We start from the raw sequence: 17,696 nt of genomic DNA on the forward strand, positions 1-17,696 counted from the left end.
TAAAAGAAAGTCTGGAGAGGCCCTATACTCTAAAGACTTTTATACAAGCACTTTCTCTCGGGATGGTAGCAAGAGCAAGCAGCCTGCTCAACCGGAGAAGTCATTCAACAAGCCACAGGCTAGTGGCTTTCCTATAGCATCCTCATGGCCAAACCGTCTATGTTCTCCACCTCTGTGTGGTTCCGATAAACCTTCGAAACTGCGGGCTGAGATAAAATGTTTTACATGCAATGGGTTCGGACATTTCTCTGTTCAGTGTCCTAATCGTCTAGTCAGTTTTGTTAACAACGAAGAACTCAAGGCTACTGCCTCAAAGTAGCAACAGAGAACAAGATGGTACTTTCAGAGCGTGAGGTTGACAATGATGATAGTGATGGAGAGCCGTAGTAATGCTATGTTTTTCGTCCACTACTGGATACACAAGGTCTTAACGAGGATGATTGGCGTCACAACAATATATTCCTCAACCGAGTACGATGCAACGACACCATGCCGTAGTAATGCTATGTTTTTCGTCCACTACTGGATACACAAGGTCTTAACGAGGATGATTGGCGTCACAACAATATATTCTTCAACCGAGTACGATGCAACGACACCATGCAGTATGGTAAAATGTCATCTCTAATGACGCCATCTTAAGCTCGATTTGAAGACAAGCCACATCCTAACCCCAACAAAGTTGCTTAGGTGAACATGATGCCATTCCAAAGCTCGGTTTGAAGACAAAGCCACATATTAACCCCTATAATGTTGCTTAGGTGAACAAAACCAACTTAAAAAAAAGGGGAAAGTTTGCTCGCATATTCTACATTTCTACTAGGGGGTTGATCAATACAATGCAATTTGACATCCTACCTCTAAAGGTGCGCCACATCCACCTTGATCGGCCATAGTTATTTGACAAGATGTATAACATTTATGGCTCCGAGAAGACTTATTCCTTTTAAGCATGGTCAAGGACGAGAATCTACATGATATTAGAATGTTAATGCACACACACACAAAATATTTTATAATGAGGAGAATCAGGATATCAAATAAATAATGCAGTTATACATTTTACAACACACTAAAAGATTTTCATAGGATTAGAATAATTCATTTAAGGTTATATTTGTATCTCCAAACTCTTATTAGCAACCTAGGGGTTTATTTTCTCAATAAAACCCTTAAGATCATAGTCCTGTTAGCATGGTTTAAAGTATCGACCGATACGATACGGACTGATACGTATCGGTATCGGTCGATACCAATACGATACATACCGATACGTCTCCTTTTTTAAAAAACAGATTAACTGTCTTGAATTGTATCGACCGATACGGGCCAATACAATACGAATATACGATGCGACCGATACGTATCGATACCATCGGTATCAATACGTCTAGTAAAGGGTTCTATGGATGGTTTAATATGGATCGATATGTATCAATACATATCGGTCGATACGGCTCGATACATATCGATACCATTGACACATTCCACAAAAAAGCCATTTTCACTCACAAACTCGATACAACTCCTAATCTAACGAAAAAATGAAGGAAAACTCTTAACCAAGAGTCTAAAATCTTGCATTTAATCTTGGTTTTTCACACTTTTAAACTAAAAGACGATTCAAGGAGTGCTACAACATCATCCAATACTCTTCATGGCTATAGACAATTACAACATGTAAGAAACCTCATCTTTTATAACAATTTCAATTTAATGCACTTGTTTGGTTATACATTATTCACTATTTTACTGTTTATGCATGACACTTATTATATATTGTCTATTTATATTGTTTTTTGTTCCAAAAGTGTATTTCCATGTGTATTGTGACCATTTCTATACGTATCTATATTGTCATATACGTATCTCCGAAACGATACGATACGATATGTCTCTTAAAATCACCCAACTGATACGATACCCAATACCGATACTTTAAACCTTGACTGTGAGAACAAAAAGATCCTCATCCCCATAACAGATTTTTTTTCTAAAAAAAAATCAATCTCCTCAGGAGTTATTTTCAACGTATTGGACTTTTATAATAAATTTTTTCCTAAGGTCTAATATAAGCCGTTCATAGCTTCATATTGCATAATGTATGACTTCGCATAATAGAAGATCTTAAATTCTCTTCGCAAATGGACAGTGTTCATAACCTAAACCATAATGACATTCAGACAACTTTTTTTCCCTTCTCATTTTACTTAATTGATGATTGAACAAGACAATACACATCAAGCAAAGACATAAAGAGGGGAGAATATGTAGCAATCATACAAAACAAATCACGATGTAGGATAAGAGGTAGCCGACTTCTAACCTCCACCATACGGCTCCCAAATTCACAATACTCGATCCGCTCCAGCTGAAGCAGGAGGATAGGAGGGAAGTCAATGAACCGGACATGCTTCCTAGCATCCTGGAAAAATCAAATTAACAACATTTCCTCTAAGAATCATCTTCAAGCAAGTCAACAGACATATGATCACGTTTAAGTCATCATGTCAAGCAATTAAATATAAAACAAATTGTTATCTATATCCAACGAAAGTTGAAGAAGAACCCAATAATAAACAGGAAGACATTAGAAATGATAAAACTTAAAAAATGTCTCTTCTACTTGTTATTAGTTTCGGCAACTTCTAAAGGCCATAACAGATGAGTTCAATAGACCTATGGAAAAAGGGACTGATTAAAAGAAGTCATTTTCTACTTTCAAAACCAATCTAGAGTTTGATTTCTTACAAGAAATGGTCATCATGTATGCCTTACACACATAATATATTGTGATGCGTGACAGGCATGGAAGCCCCTATAACCTGTCAGTTTGAAGCCTGAGAAGCTCCGACATTACTATCACGGTTCAAAATCTCACGATATTTCGCCGAAATATTGCTTAATTTCGTATATCTCGAGCTTACCGAGATGCGAAATCAGGTCGAAATGATAAAATACCATATTTCGTCGATATCTCGTGAGATATCGACGATATCTCGATATCTCACGAGATATCGACGATATCTCGATATCTCACGAGATATCGACGAAATATGGTATTTTGGCTTAAAGTGTCACGTGAAGGGGGGCTTTAATACAATATTTCGCAGATTTCGATCCATATTTCGACCGAGAGCTGCATTTGCTAAGGAATTTCAGTCTTTTGCCTATTCTTCCACTCTTCCAGCTCTCCAAGCTCTCATCCAACACTCTAGCCATTGTTCAAGTACATTGTTGTCGGATTTTCGCCGGTAAACTCATCGAAGGGTCATCTAAGCTCATCATCCAAGCCTTTTTCCACTATTTAAGGTAAATTCTATTTCTCTAAAACTATTTTTTTGACAAGACTATGTACAAATTTTGTTGGATGGTGATGATATTAATATATGTTAGACACCGGAGGCCGATCTATAGCCTCACGGTGTCGAAATTTTTTTTCCATATGTATTTTTTTTTTTAATTTTCTGGTTTTAAAAATTCATTTTCCTACAATTAAAATAGAAAATAATTAGGGGTAATATGACTTAGATGGTAATGAATTAAATATATGTTAGACACCAATGGCCGATCTACAGCTTCACGGTATCGGATTTATTTTTCTGCTCTTAAACAATTATTTTAATTTTCGAAAATTAAAAAAATATATAAAAAATAAAAAATAAAAACAGAAATAAATATGGAAAATTATGAGTTTTAAGTTTAAAAAATAATGAAAAAATATGAAAGTTATTTCTATATGTTTTGAAATGCATTACATGTATATTATGTTTACTAATTTTTGGTTTTGTTGTGTTAGGTCAATATTTATATTAACATTATATATAAAAAAATTGATTTTAATTATGTGAAAAATATAAGGGTTAGGGGAAAAATATTAAATAACTATACAAGTGTATTAGTAATCTAAAAGTATCAATTGAAGTGCATTTACATTAAATTTTTTAATTATTTGTGTTACTTACATTGCAGTAAACAAGTATCATTATGGCGGATCGTGATAGACAACGTGCGAAGGGCAAGCAAAAAGGTGGGGGAAAGTAGTCAACAAAGGGGGCGGAGGGAACAACGAGAACACAGGGAACAAGAGAGACCAGCCAGCCAGCATAGGGGTGACATTGCATGATTACATGGCACTCCCATTGATGGGGATAAGAGAAAATCTATGTAACTATTGTCACATGCAATTTATGGGAGGTGGGTCCAGTAGACTTAAACATCTAACTGGAGGATCTAAAGATGTTGTAGGTTGTCATATGGTCCCTACTGAAGTAGCCAGGGAGATTGGTGATAGTTTGAGGGGAAAGAAGAAGAGGAAGGCTGACAAGCAAAGGATAAGAGAACAACTTGAGGATACAATGAGGAATTCGATGGGAGGAGGAAGACAATACAATGATAATGATGATGATGATGATGATGATGATGATGATGACATACAAACAGTAGAGGAGGCTAGGGATTTTAGGCGGACTGTTTCAGGGAATAGAGTAAGTTTTCAAGATGATCAATAGAGACAGAGAGTAGGGGGTAGTGGAGGAGCTGGCAGTTCTGGAGGTTCTAGATCTTTCAATCCTTTTAGAAGATCACAAAGTGTAAGGGCAGCCCCAACACCTCTACCAGTACCAGTACCACCATCAGCATCTGATCCTAAATTGCATAAGAAGAAAGGAAGCAGTCAACCAAGAATCAAAGAAGCATGGAAGGGGATGACGGGATTGGTTAAAGAATCAATAGCTAAGAGGATGTTATACCATACCATCCCAGCAAACACTGCACAAGGCCCCCATTATGATACCATGATAGATAACATTGCAGAGGCTGGCCCAGGATTCAAGGGCCCCACCCCATATGAGGTAATGAATGTTTATCTACCTCAACAAAAGTCTGAGATTGATGAGTACATTAAGGAGATGAAGAGTATGTGGGAGACAAATGGGGTGACTATAATGGTAGATGGATGGACTGGGCCTACAAGAAAGTCCATCATCAATTTCATGATTTATTGTGACGGGAGGACAGTGTTCCTCAAATCTGTAGATGCATCCAAAGAGATAAAGGATGCGAAATACATTTACAGATTGTTAAAGGAAGTAGTGGAAAAAGATGTGGGCATTGAGAATGTTGTCCAGATTGTAACGGACAATGGAAGCAACTTCAAGCTGGCCGGTAAGAAGATAATGAACAATAGTAAGTACCGGCTCTTTTGGACTCCTTGTGCAGCCCATTGCATTGACTTAATGCTAAAGGATATGGGAAAGTTAAAGTTGGTGAAGACTGTGGTTGAAAGTGCAAGACAAGTCACCAACTTTGTATACAACCACTCCTATGCACTCAATCTACTAAGGGAAAAATATGGGGGTGACTTGGTTCGGCCTGGCATCACAAGATTTGCCACTAACAACATTGCCCTAAAAAACATTAAGACAAAGAAGGCAGGGCTGAGAAGTATGTTTGCTTATGAGGAGTAACTTGGATGGAATGGTTCCAAGACTGCAAGTGGGAGGGAAGCACAAGCAACGATGTCATCTGAGGACTTCTAGACCAAACTAAGCAAAGTGGTGAAAATTTTGAAGACAGTAGTTAAAGTTCTACATGTTGCTGACTCCGCTCTGAAGGGCCCAACCATGCCAGTCCTATATGCTACAATAGACTTGATGAAAGATAGTGTCTATAGTGTGGCTCCTCGCAGTAGCAAGCACTTCTTAGATATCATAAATGCTCGCTGGGAGAATCAACTTATGCATCCACGACATAAGGCTGGTGAGTAAATTTGTTTTATGTTTACTAATTCATAGTATTATTATTTACTAATTACCTATGCATTTGACAATACCTCTATTCTATATGTCATATTTTAGCATACAACTTGAACCCTAAGTATCAATATAACAATAGGCTTAGGTTGGAAACTCAACTTATTGATTCTGTGAAACAAGTAGTGAATAAGTTGGAGCCAGATGGTGCACTACAAGCAATTTGCAACAATGAGGTAAGTTCATTTGGAAACTCAACTTATTGATGCTTTCAAATAAGTAGTGAAAAAGTACTTGCTAATTTTCCACATGAGTGTAGATCAAGGTATTTAGGGATGCATTGGGAAGTTTTGGAACTGAGGCTGCGATACAAGGCAGAGCACGTGGTGATGCTGGTAATTCTTTTAACTTTTAAATTACATATGTATTGAAATTTGAAAGTTGAAACAACATTTGACACATGTCTTTTTTGGTGTAAACTTGTAATGCAGCTTAATGGTGGGTGTTGTATAGGGAATCGGCTGAAAACTTAAGAAGAATAGCAATTAAAGTCCTTGCCCAAACATGTTCTGCATCTGGTTGTGAGAGGAACTGGAGTACCTTTGCACTCATCCACTCCAAGAGGCGCAACAGATTGGGGTCTTAACGTTTATCTGACATGGTGTATGTGCACTACAACTTGAGGGTGAAACTGCAACACATACGCATGGGACATGAGGGACAGAGGGGCACCATTGATCTAGCTAACATCTTTCAAGTTGACTCAAACGATGAGGACCCTATTGTGGATTAGGTGAGGGATAGAGGTGAGCCAGTGTTGGATGAGGAGGGAGGTAGGCCCGACCCCATGATAGCTTCTGAGATTGGTGCTGGTGCGGACGAGTATAGAGCTGACGAGGGTCAGATACATGCAAGGGAAGCCTCACCCATACCATTCCAGCCCACTGGTGGCAATGTTGTTGATGATGAAGACTGGTCTAAGTCCTCAAATGATGCTGGTGGTGGTGATGGTGATGCTGGTGAAGATTTTGACGGCATGCGAGAGAGTTATGTGGTAGGCCAGGAGGCCCAAGATACGGCACCTGTAGAGCCACTCCAATTCACTGGAGAGACACAGTTTGATCATGCCACACAAGATACGGACCACGGAGCACGTGCCCCCGCACCCCCACCCTCAAGAGGCCCCCTACATACATACAACAGGAAGCGTAGGGGGCGACAAACACAGTTGCAACCTGATCACATGGACATTGATAACCTATCTAGCTTCGTTGGTGGTTTGAGTATGGGTGATAGGGAGGGAGGACCGACTGGACATTGGTGTGCCCCATCTTTTGACGCACATACCACTCCATTGGCATCGGATTATGGTGCATCACAACCTTACGGTGGATATGGATATGGATATGGATCATCATCATATGGGCAGTTTAGTGGGGTAAGGGACTATGACTACCAATCCCAGTCCCAGGGACATACTGCATCATCTTTTGTAGATAACATCTTTGCATACCCTAACGGACCTAGCTACCAACCTCACCAGCCATACATGCAGCCAATGCCATCGCCTCTTGCGCCGGCGCCAACATCATATCACAGTGGATCATCTTCTTCACGGACTGGATCGATTGGTAACCCTAGCTTATTTCCTAGGATAGGTTACCTACAGTATGTTAATGATTCCATTTACGTGACACTTGTGGATGACTACACTCGTTTCTTCTCCGATTCTATACCGTGGTCCGCATATGTCCTTAAAACAGAGAGCAATGGACGTCGACTGCAGCGAGGCATGAGTGGGATTGATCCAGGGAGGCACATCAACTACTATTAGCAGTTTAGCACTTGTAATTTGTAACTTAAGTTGTGATTTCATTGATCTATGAACTTGTGAGTTGTGACTTGCGAGTCTTGTGACTTACTGACTTTGACACTTAGTGTATTGCCTTTAACGCTTTAAGCGAGTTATTGAATATTATGGAGTTTATGAGAATCATGGTACTCATCAATGTGTATTGGCTTTAACTTGATATGTGATGAAGTTAAATACTATTATTAAATATTAACTGCCTAATCTATGTGTATTTAACTATTTATACATTTGGGTCGGCGACCGTATGTCAATCAAGGGTGCAAGCCCAAAACATCAATTTGAATTCACATTTTTACAATTTTATGGTTTAAATGTGTTTATTAAGCTTAAATAAGGTTGTCCATGAAGTTTCAGGCCTAGATATGGCCAAATACCCCCCGAGATAGACCCCGAAATATTGCAGAAAAAATGCAATATTTCGGTCATATTTCGCGATATTTCGGGCATCTCGGATATCTCGGTAGGTCCGAGATATCACGAAATATTAAACCTTGATTACTATACTGCTCACCATTAACCATGAACAGATAGCATCTTACCTGTGGTCCATGTTGCACATCATTATACTTGTTATGGCCCTCAAGGTGTTCAACTTCCACGTACTTATCGAAAGAAGCATAGATGTCTAGACAGCCTTTGACATCGAGCCGAAGACCTGTGGCACAAATATATAGAGTTGACTACCATGTAAGGATATTAATTAAGACCATACAGTTCTAACCTCGAAAAATCAATAACGAAACTAAAATACATACCATAAAATGATTCCTCTTTTTCAAACTTGTTTCCCACATTGATGCATTCTTGATGCCCTTCAAACAACTCTCGTATTCTACCCTCCAGACCAGTTCCCTGAGGCAGTAGATAAAATGCTAAGTTCAGATTGCTTCCATAGAGGCATAGATCTTATAAAATGGGGGGAAGAAAAAGCAATAAGCACCTTCATTTCATCTTCCAGCTTTTCACAAAGATCCCTATTAAATTCCAGTGCATCACATTCGTTGAATACAAAAGCTTTTCTCACCTCTTTCATCACAGCAGTATTGTCACTGTACTGAAGCCTACAGAATAATCTCTGAAGAACCAGAGAGGTGCTCCTTGGAAGCATATCATTCTCGGTTGTTGGAATCTGGTACACAACCTAAAATACACGATATAAAATACAATACTTTGTTATTAGGGAAGGGGAAGCAGCAAGGGAATATTTTAGCAACTAGATAGCGTGAAAAGCAATACAAGGCTTCACCTTCCTAAAGCAGGGGATATGGTACAAAGTCTGGAAGAGAGAATTCAAGTAATGGGTTCCACTTTTCCCCTCAAGTCCAACATAACCTGCTTCCTTTTTCAAGTCATACACAGCCTTGACAGCAACCTCAACTTCCACTATAATTGTGTCACCCACAATATATCCCTTACGCATGTCATGTAGTTGACTGAGATGCATGAACTGCTTAAAACCCTGGCGACTTAATCCAGCATTAAATCGATGATGTGTCTCTGACTCTGATAAAGTAGGAGACTGGACTTATCACCAAACTAATAGGTGTAGCCAATACTCAATCTCCCTATCTCTTTTTCCAACAAGAAACACAAATACCGAACACACACTGCAAGAATATCATTCCAACCCGCATGCAATTATTTAATTTGAAATCTGTGAACAAATCATACTGAAAAGACCAGATTTCCAATACAATGATGAACGCAAATTAACCCTACACAGTGGAATGAGCTTTTTCTCCTATAAAGCCCAAGAACAACTACAACCCAAGCCCATAACATAAAGGCCAAGGAACTCTTTTGGCCCAGTTCCTGCAAGTAAGGCAATAGGGAATCAAATTGTGCAAACCCAGTATTCAGCAAGCGATAAAAATATTGTGATGCATGGCGATCACAGGGGTAGTTTCAGTATGAATACACCTAGTCCAAACCAAAAGTCCCGGGGAACTTTCAGCAAAGCTCTGGTAAGTGAGGCAATAGAAGAGAATATGGGAGAGTACGGTGACAAAGATATACAATAAGAACTCAATGGGTGATCACAGAACAAAATTAAGGCTGGTTTCACAATTGTGCATGCATTAACATCTGAAACACAAATTTGGTCCAGAACAGCATCTTCCCCTAAGCAAGCAAAAATGCAGGATTTTACAACAAAAATATCCAACCAGATAAAAAGACAGAGCATATGATGAACGAGAATACCATATCTAAATGTGTTTTTACTATCGTTTTGACAAATCACAGCCAAGCTGAATTGAGCGTAAATACACCACTTGTAAGGCAAAATAGCCGAATCTGCAACATATAGAAACATGGACAAATAGTTCGTGCTTTTTAAATGAATGAGCACCCGCCTGCCAAAATCAATGCAAGGGTCAGAGATTAATCGCAATAAACACAAGTATCCATCAATTTGCAGAAGAAAACAAACAAGAGAAGAGATCCATATACCACTTATAACCCCCGGCATAGAAAACCTCAGAGAAGTGCTCCTCATCGGCGTTCAAACTAGAAAAGTTTTTAATCTTCCACGTGAATATCGACAATGGAGGATCCTCGACTGGCTGGTTCTCAACCGTACTGGCAGTCTCTGCTTGCGCAACCACTAATAAGTGGCAAAGTAATAAGAAAAGAGAAAACGTTGAAACCCTGAGAGTAGTCATCGTCAACAGACTAAGGAGACAACTATAATTCCCATATCCTTATTAAAAATTAAAAAACAAAAACAAATTTGGTCCATTCTAACCAAATCCGGGAAACATATAAACATTAGGTCACAATATTCACAACCCGTGCGCAAAAACAACTAAAAGTATCACCTTCCATTGCCTGGGGACCGTCGGCGAAAGACGAATGCTGCAAAACGAAGCACGAATCAGAGCTTGTATCCAGTAAAATCAAACCCTGCCACTTGAGTGAAAACCCTCGATATCAAATATAAAACTGAAATGGAATTAGCGAAATTGCCATTGAGGTCGATTCAGAACCTCCTGATCGGAAGCAGAACCCTAGGATGGCAAATCTATGAATGTAAACCACAATACACAGAGAGACCTGACGAGAGATCACAAAATCAAATACGACAGAACGACACCAACTTAGGGTTTTAAAGATTGAACCATACTCGCACAGCGGAATGAGAATACTTCATGCTTTGGAAATAAAAATAGGTTTTTGTCAAATGCCCCCCCTCAAAATGGTCATTTGTTCAAATGCCCCTTACAACTTTTCTAATTGTAAACTCCCCTAATTTTCAACAAATTGTAGCATTGTGATCCTGTCTGCTAATTTAAGACGTTAAACGTTAGTTTTAGGGTATATAATAACCAAAATGCCCTTGTGATAAAAACCAACAAAAATTAAAATGTAAAGTGACCAAATTGCCCTCATCTTCCCCAAATGGTTTAGGGTTTGAAACTGAAAATCAAACCCTAAACCATTTGGGGAAGATGGACCCTAAAATCAAACCTCTAAAATTGAAGTTGCAGCAGAAGAAATGACAGGTCTCTACTGCCCTTCACTGATTAATCAATAGTTCTCTGATCGATCACTGTAATCGGGTTGTCCATTTCCGATTAGCCATCTTTCGGTAGATTATATCTTCTAATTTTTCTGATTTTGGAGGATGCTTACCACGTGGGATTCTTAAAGGTACAACTCAAATCAACCAATAAAATCCTAAAATCAAAACAGGGGTAAACATTTTTCCCTCAAAACTACAAAGTATAGAAAAGGGTAGAGATTTGAGAGAAGAGACTGGTTTCAATTGTGGCTTTTAGGAGAAGCTATCAAAGGGGAAGAGACGGTTCAGTCATGGTAAAATTCTGGGTTTCCCCTTGATTTCCCCAATTACACTTCGACCATCTCTTGTTTGCAAAAAATTACTATCACACCCATGCCATTAGCGTCCGTCTATTAAATCCTGACGTGGCTTAGTAAAATTTTAAGTAATTCCCAAACTAACCCTGAGCCCTTGTGAGATGACCCTTTTACCCTTTTGATTAACAACTAATATAGAACCACTCTCTCTTTCTTCTTTCTCCCAACTTCATCTTCCTTCTCTGTACCTAGATATCGTCGGCGACTAAACCTACTCCCATTGCCTGATTAAGTACCGCGGCTAGAGAAAAAATGATACACTATGCCGAAAAGCGCCAATGCGTAGAGGAGTATAGAATGAGTTTGAGTATGAAATTTGACAAATTGCCTATCTAAACATCCACTCTCTAACCAACGGTCAAAATTGTCATTATCATTCTTGCCAAATAGCAAAATTAAGTGGATCATTAAGGTCAACTTATCTACATTGGATGATGAAGTGGTAATTTTCCTTTAATTGATAAATCTATCCAATTCATTGGCCTTTTGGTTTCATATATTTGATTAACTGTTACAGACCTTTAGGTTTCTGTCTTCACCTGATCTATGTTTACATTTCTTGTTTTTCTTTCTTGATCCACAAATGAAGGGATGCCATGAATACTCTTTTTGAATATTCTCTTGTCCTTTGGGAGAGAGGAGTCAGGATAAGTGGAATGTCAGTGCTTGTTTGTATACCTCTTTCAAATGTTGTTTGCTGATTAAACAAAGCACAACCAATAGTTAGGATGTTTGAGAACCATCTCAACTTTTGAACTCAAAAGTAAAGAAACAGGGAAATTCCCCCAATGGAGAATAACAAAACACTTCCAAGGCCCCATTTGACTAGAAGTACAATGAAGCAAGCAACCAATACAAAAAGGAAAAGGTTCAATCCTTATACTAAAACTAGGGTTAAGGCAAAACACCAATTCTAGGGCTTATCCAAATCGATCAATCCCTGAATGAAAGAAGAAAAGGAAAGTTTTTATTTGGGTGTATTCAAGAAACAATCTCTCTGCAAAGCGGGGAGTAAAGCTGCGTACATTATGATTCTCCTCCAGATGAGCGCTTGGTATGTCCATTGTTAATCTCTTCCTTGTTACTTGCAACCAGGAGCCTTGGAGAGTTATTATAAGGGAATGGGTTTGATAAGGCCAGGTCATGACTCGTGAAGCTACAATGTACATACATTGGCTTTGGAGACTATAAGAAGTTGGAATTTCATGTCTCTAGACCATGCATGGTTTCCAGCCTCCAATGTGCCTATCAACTCCCTAACTAACGACCTTCCTTTCTTTCGGAGCAGGATTTTAAGAATCAGGAACGGATCCACCATGGCCGATCTCGAATCTAGTTGATTATGGTTTTTTGGGTTATTACCCAAAAAAAAAAAAAAAAAAAAAAGGATTCTTGGATTAGGGCATATTTTAGCCGATTCCGATCAATTTCTCATTGATTTTGATCGATTTTTATCAATTATTGCAAAACGTATGGTTTTGATTAGGATAGATATAAACAAATCTGGATAGACTACATATCTAACACCAGATTTAGTAGTCCATCTCCATTCACAACAACATCAATCTCCATTTACCCAACATGACAATTGGCCCGAAAAAGCATAGCCTAAGAGTAGGCCCGAATAGAATCCGCCTTCTGGCTTGGTCCGAATCTGACCAAACCTAGTTCTTGCACAACTCGAACCTGGCCAATCACGAAACTTTACATCAAGCCTTCACATACGAAGAGCTGATCTGGACTCTAACCTCCCTTATGGCCAATGAAACTGCAATTGCAATGTTTCAGGTCAAGTGGATGCGTTTGCAGCACCATTTCTAAATCCCCACGAGACCTTTTGGAGAAATTGAAACCCTAGGTTCGCAAGATGAAGATGGACGAGCTACACCATTCTTTTCTACAGAAACATAATGTTCGTGTTAGTGAAGACAGTAGTCTCCAATGGACGTTGCATTAGAGTTATTACATTCACATCATGGATTCTAGATTCTATTCTAGGTGGCGATTCCTAACAGTCAATTCACCTCTCTTCCTTCTCCTCCAAGGAGGGATGAGGCGGCGGACATGTGACGATCCCCCACCATTTGGCAACCTGTCCTCACAATTGGGTGAATCAAATCCTGTGGACTTGGAAGTGACTCCTTGTCCTCAATTATTACTACTACTTCTTCAAAGAAACGTAGACTCTGAAATTTCGTTCTTCATTTGCAATCGAGGTGGTATTGACACCGGCTTCTCCAAATTGGGCAAACTCCCACCAATCGAAACCATTTGCAAAGAAGATTTCAAAATTTGACATTATATTTCTCGAAGTTAAATCGAATCAAGGTTCATTAAATCCACGGGAAACTTAATTGGCCCACCGTTATCTCGATGGTTCTATAACATCCATTTTTTTTGTTGTTGTAGGCTCTTAGTCCTTGTGCAGAGGGTTTCAAATCTAATATTTGAAATCAGGTGTTATTCTAAAATCTCAGTCCTAATTCTAATAAAGCTCTTCAGTTAATTTTACATTTTGTTTATCACCTGTGTATCGTCTACTAGTTAATTGTGATGTCAGCTATGACAACAAAAAAAAATAAAAATAACAATTTCAGATAATGGATTAGGAATCAATTTTCCTTTATATAACTCAAAGTTACTTGTGGCTTTTACGAATCATGAATTTGCAAAGAGCAGACATGATATGAAAATTTGAAATATATTACAAAAACTGCCAGCGACACAAAGGAAAAGGCGGGAAGAGATAAAAGTTTGAATTGATTGTAAAGAGAAGGTTGGTTGGCTCACTCAAGGGAGCTAGAAGAGGTAGCCATGGTTTCCTTTTGTTTTATTCTCATATGGTTTTAATAATAGGACAGATCATTGACTAAGTCATCACGCATGAATTAGCTAAGAGAACCAGGGTTAGCAAGTTAAACAGCTACGTTGATGATGTGTGTGGTGTATGTGTTGTGTATATCTGTCATTCCACGGTCCCAAAAGTCAGTTAACCTTTTGGAATTAGTGTGTAGCTTGTGTAATTACACTTCACTTTATTATTTCATCAAAAAAAGGTGGGTTTAGTCCCACATCGGGTGTGTGTGTTGTGTATATCCGCCATTCCACGGTCCCAAAAGTCAGGTTAACCTTTAGGGATTGGTGTGTGATTTGTGTGATTACACTTCACTTTGTTGTTTCATAAAAAAAAAGGAAGTTAAAGATGACAGAAAAGTCCAATCACATGGTGACAACACCAATGGGGAAGGGAATTTAAGAAATGTCACCAGCATTGTGTCATTCGAATCACTATGGAATCATTAATTGGACAATCTAAGAACTGGAGATCGATGTACTTTTCCATTTACACAAACTGAAAGGCTAGAGAATCCCCAGCATCAACAAACCAACTGTACAACCCCCAAATCACCTCGAGACACATCTAATGAGAGTGCAAACTGAATTAAACTAAATACTTAGTAACAAAATATAGCTTGCATACAAGCCCATGCAAAATCTTCTTATGTACAGGAAGGAGGCTATAAGGTTCAGCCAGTGCTTTGGCAGGGTTTTCAACTTTTACTCAGTCCCAGATTGCTTTAGTACAAGATGTTGTTTCCATTCCCACCATGGGTATGTGTTATCTGAAGGTGGGACACAACATTTCATGTCACAAGGAATAAAATAAAAGGCGGAAACAAAGTAGATTAGAAATAACAGTTTCAAATGGACCTACTTGAAATTGGGAATACAATGTCTTGATCTTCAAAATATTACTAAACTTAGGACCACCCGATGGAATAAATCCAAACTTCCACTGAACCGAGAGAGAGAGAGAGAACAAATATTTATTAGATGTACAGAGAAGCAAATCATTTTCAAATATTATGGGCCCATCAGATCAGTTACTATGCAACCATTACATTTTCATCCCCCTGCCTACCAAAAAGGAGAGGAGGGGGGGGGGGTACTCTACATAGCAAGAATTTTACGATGGTTTGTGATACTTAGTTCATGTACGTGTGAACTGAGAAGTGAGAAAAATATCAAAATGGATCAACATATATGCCACCTCAACCGAACGTGTGGAAAAATAACACTAAGCCGATACAGCCAAAAGATCTGGAACTGCATCCACTAGACATCCTTACCACAAGTAAAAAGCAAGTAAAAAGAAGATAACAAACTCTTTTTCTGGAACCTGCAATTCTTCTGTAAATGCAATTTAATTTTGGCTGATAACTGATTGTAGACAATCTTATCCAAAAGAAATATGCTGACTGAGGAATTTTCTAAACCAAAAAATAAAAAAGCACCATTTATCCCACTAAGAATGGAACTAGCAGTACAGAAAAAGGATAGCATGTATACACCTCTAAAGAGTAAAGAGAAAAAGACAACAAATAAAATGTCAGACGAAGAAACAAGGACCATGCAGATGACCATTGAGATCTGTACACTCACCTCATCCTTTTCAGGCGGAGCAACTGTCTGAGTTAGCAAACCTTCCCATTCTGACAGAGGGATATCCAATTCTCCATAATACAAGATATCTGAAGTCTGTCGAAAAATAATTCCAGTTGAGAATTATGCCATTCAAAGGTTACCAAAAATGGAAGGACATGAACCCCCCCCCCCCCCCACCCCAAAAAAAAAGAAAAAGAAAAAGAAATCAGATTCCAGGTTGATGACCAACCTGATTGCTGTGGACCTCCAGCATGTCTGATAAATGTTTCACCTCCCCATGAAAATATGGTCGGTAATATGGCTGTTGAGATAAATAATCATGGCCTATGAGACTAATTTTGGATGGATCATCCAAAAAAAGACTGCAAGCAATTTTTTTGACACTATCATCATATGTGTCAAGCTTTGACCTAGCAATTTGCAAGGAGAAAAGGGAATGAATTGAGAGAATTTCATACTGAAACAAGTTCTTTAACAGTTAAAAATAACAATAAAAGCAAAACACCTAAAGAAAATAGACAGAGGGGCGATAGGAATATTCACTGATGCTTACAACTCTAGAAAAAAGGCATCCTCCTCTGGCTTCTCTATAGATCGGAAATGAACAACCTTTAAATCATCAAATTATGTAAGTCAAGACTTTAAATATTCAGAATGGAGTAATAAAAGATAACAAGTAATACGTAATTAGATAGAAAAGGTTTTGATTTCTGAAGGCCAGAATACTTTCAGGCCACCTTTTTTTCTTCTACTTCTTCTTCCAATGAATAACAGATTTTACAGAAGTGAAAGAGGAAAGCTGCACAACCATAAAGTAGAACAAGAAGAAAAAGGACAATGGCCACCCATTTTCAAGATGAGATTACAATCATGGGAACTCTATAAAACAACGTACAGTTTTCTTGTGTTGGCTTGCACATCCGCAGACAGACAAAACATTCCCACCCCTGTCAAATGAGATGCATGCATCTCCAAGGATCACCTCATATGCAGTTCAACCATTTATGATTAGGGCGAACCGCCATCAGGTGTCGAGAATAGTATCCACACAGAAATCTCTGAACCATCATTGCTACCGCCAGCTCTGCAATGATAGTAAAATACTCCCATCTTAGTTCTTAGACCATCCAATTCCTGCCGGCGCAGTGTTGCCAAAGATCCAGCATTAAAGTTTAGGTCGAAAGCATTGGGAGGGGGAGAAACCCAAGATCTGGATCAGAGCAAGAGCACGCATAGAGGTTGAAACAGATACTAATTAGCACAAGAAGTAATTGATGGGAATCCCATGAAAGTCCTCCAGGAGACGCAAAATCTGGCTGTTCTCATGACAGTAATAAGTTCCATCCTAACAAGATCTATTCCATCCTCTAAACATCCTTTTGTTTCTTCCTTTCTAAATAATCCAAATGCCAACTAGAGACAAAGAGCCAAAGAAGCTTTCCTCTCATCCTAGAGGAAACCAATAGCCAAAATCCCCATATTTCACTGCAAAGAATACTGCCATACCCTAGATTCCTCGATTGATCCCATCCTCATACAGACATGACACAAAAGCGTAGGAGGTGCTGCAGACAAATCATAAACTCAAGTACCACTAGTTAGTTTTCAACACAATGATATTATCTTGGGTACATTATGATGACTTAGAAGAACCACCCAGAAGTTCAAATTTGGCAACTACAGGGCATAGTAGCATAGTTCTAAATCTCGATCGAAATTTCGCAAGAAACCAAGACGAAACCTTA

The 17,696-nt window shown here is 38.7% G+C and overlaps 1 pseudogene; it reads right to left on the minus strand.

Moving 5' to 3' along the window:
• Positions 1–16,204, minus strand: part of LOC122647674 — a 59,491-nt pseudogene extending 43,287 nt beyond the window's left edge.
• Between the last annotated feature and the right edge of the window lie 1,492 nt (positions 16,205–17,696).

The sequence above is a fragment of the Telopea speciosissima genome, unplaced genomic scaffold (assembly GCF_018873765.1).
Source record: "Telopea speciosissima isolate NSW1024214 ecotype Mountain lineage unplaced genomic scaffold, Tspe_v1 Tspe_v1.0116, whole genome shotgun sequence".
Classification (NCBI taxonomy): Eukaryota; Viridiplantae; Streptophyta; class Magnoliopsida; order Proteales; family Proteaceae; genus Telopea; species Telopea speciosissima.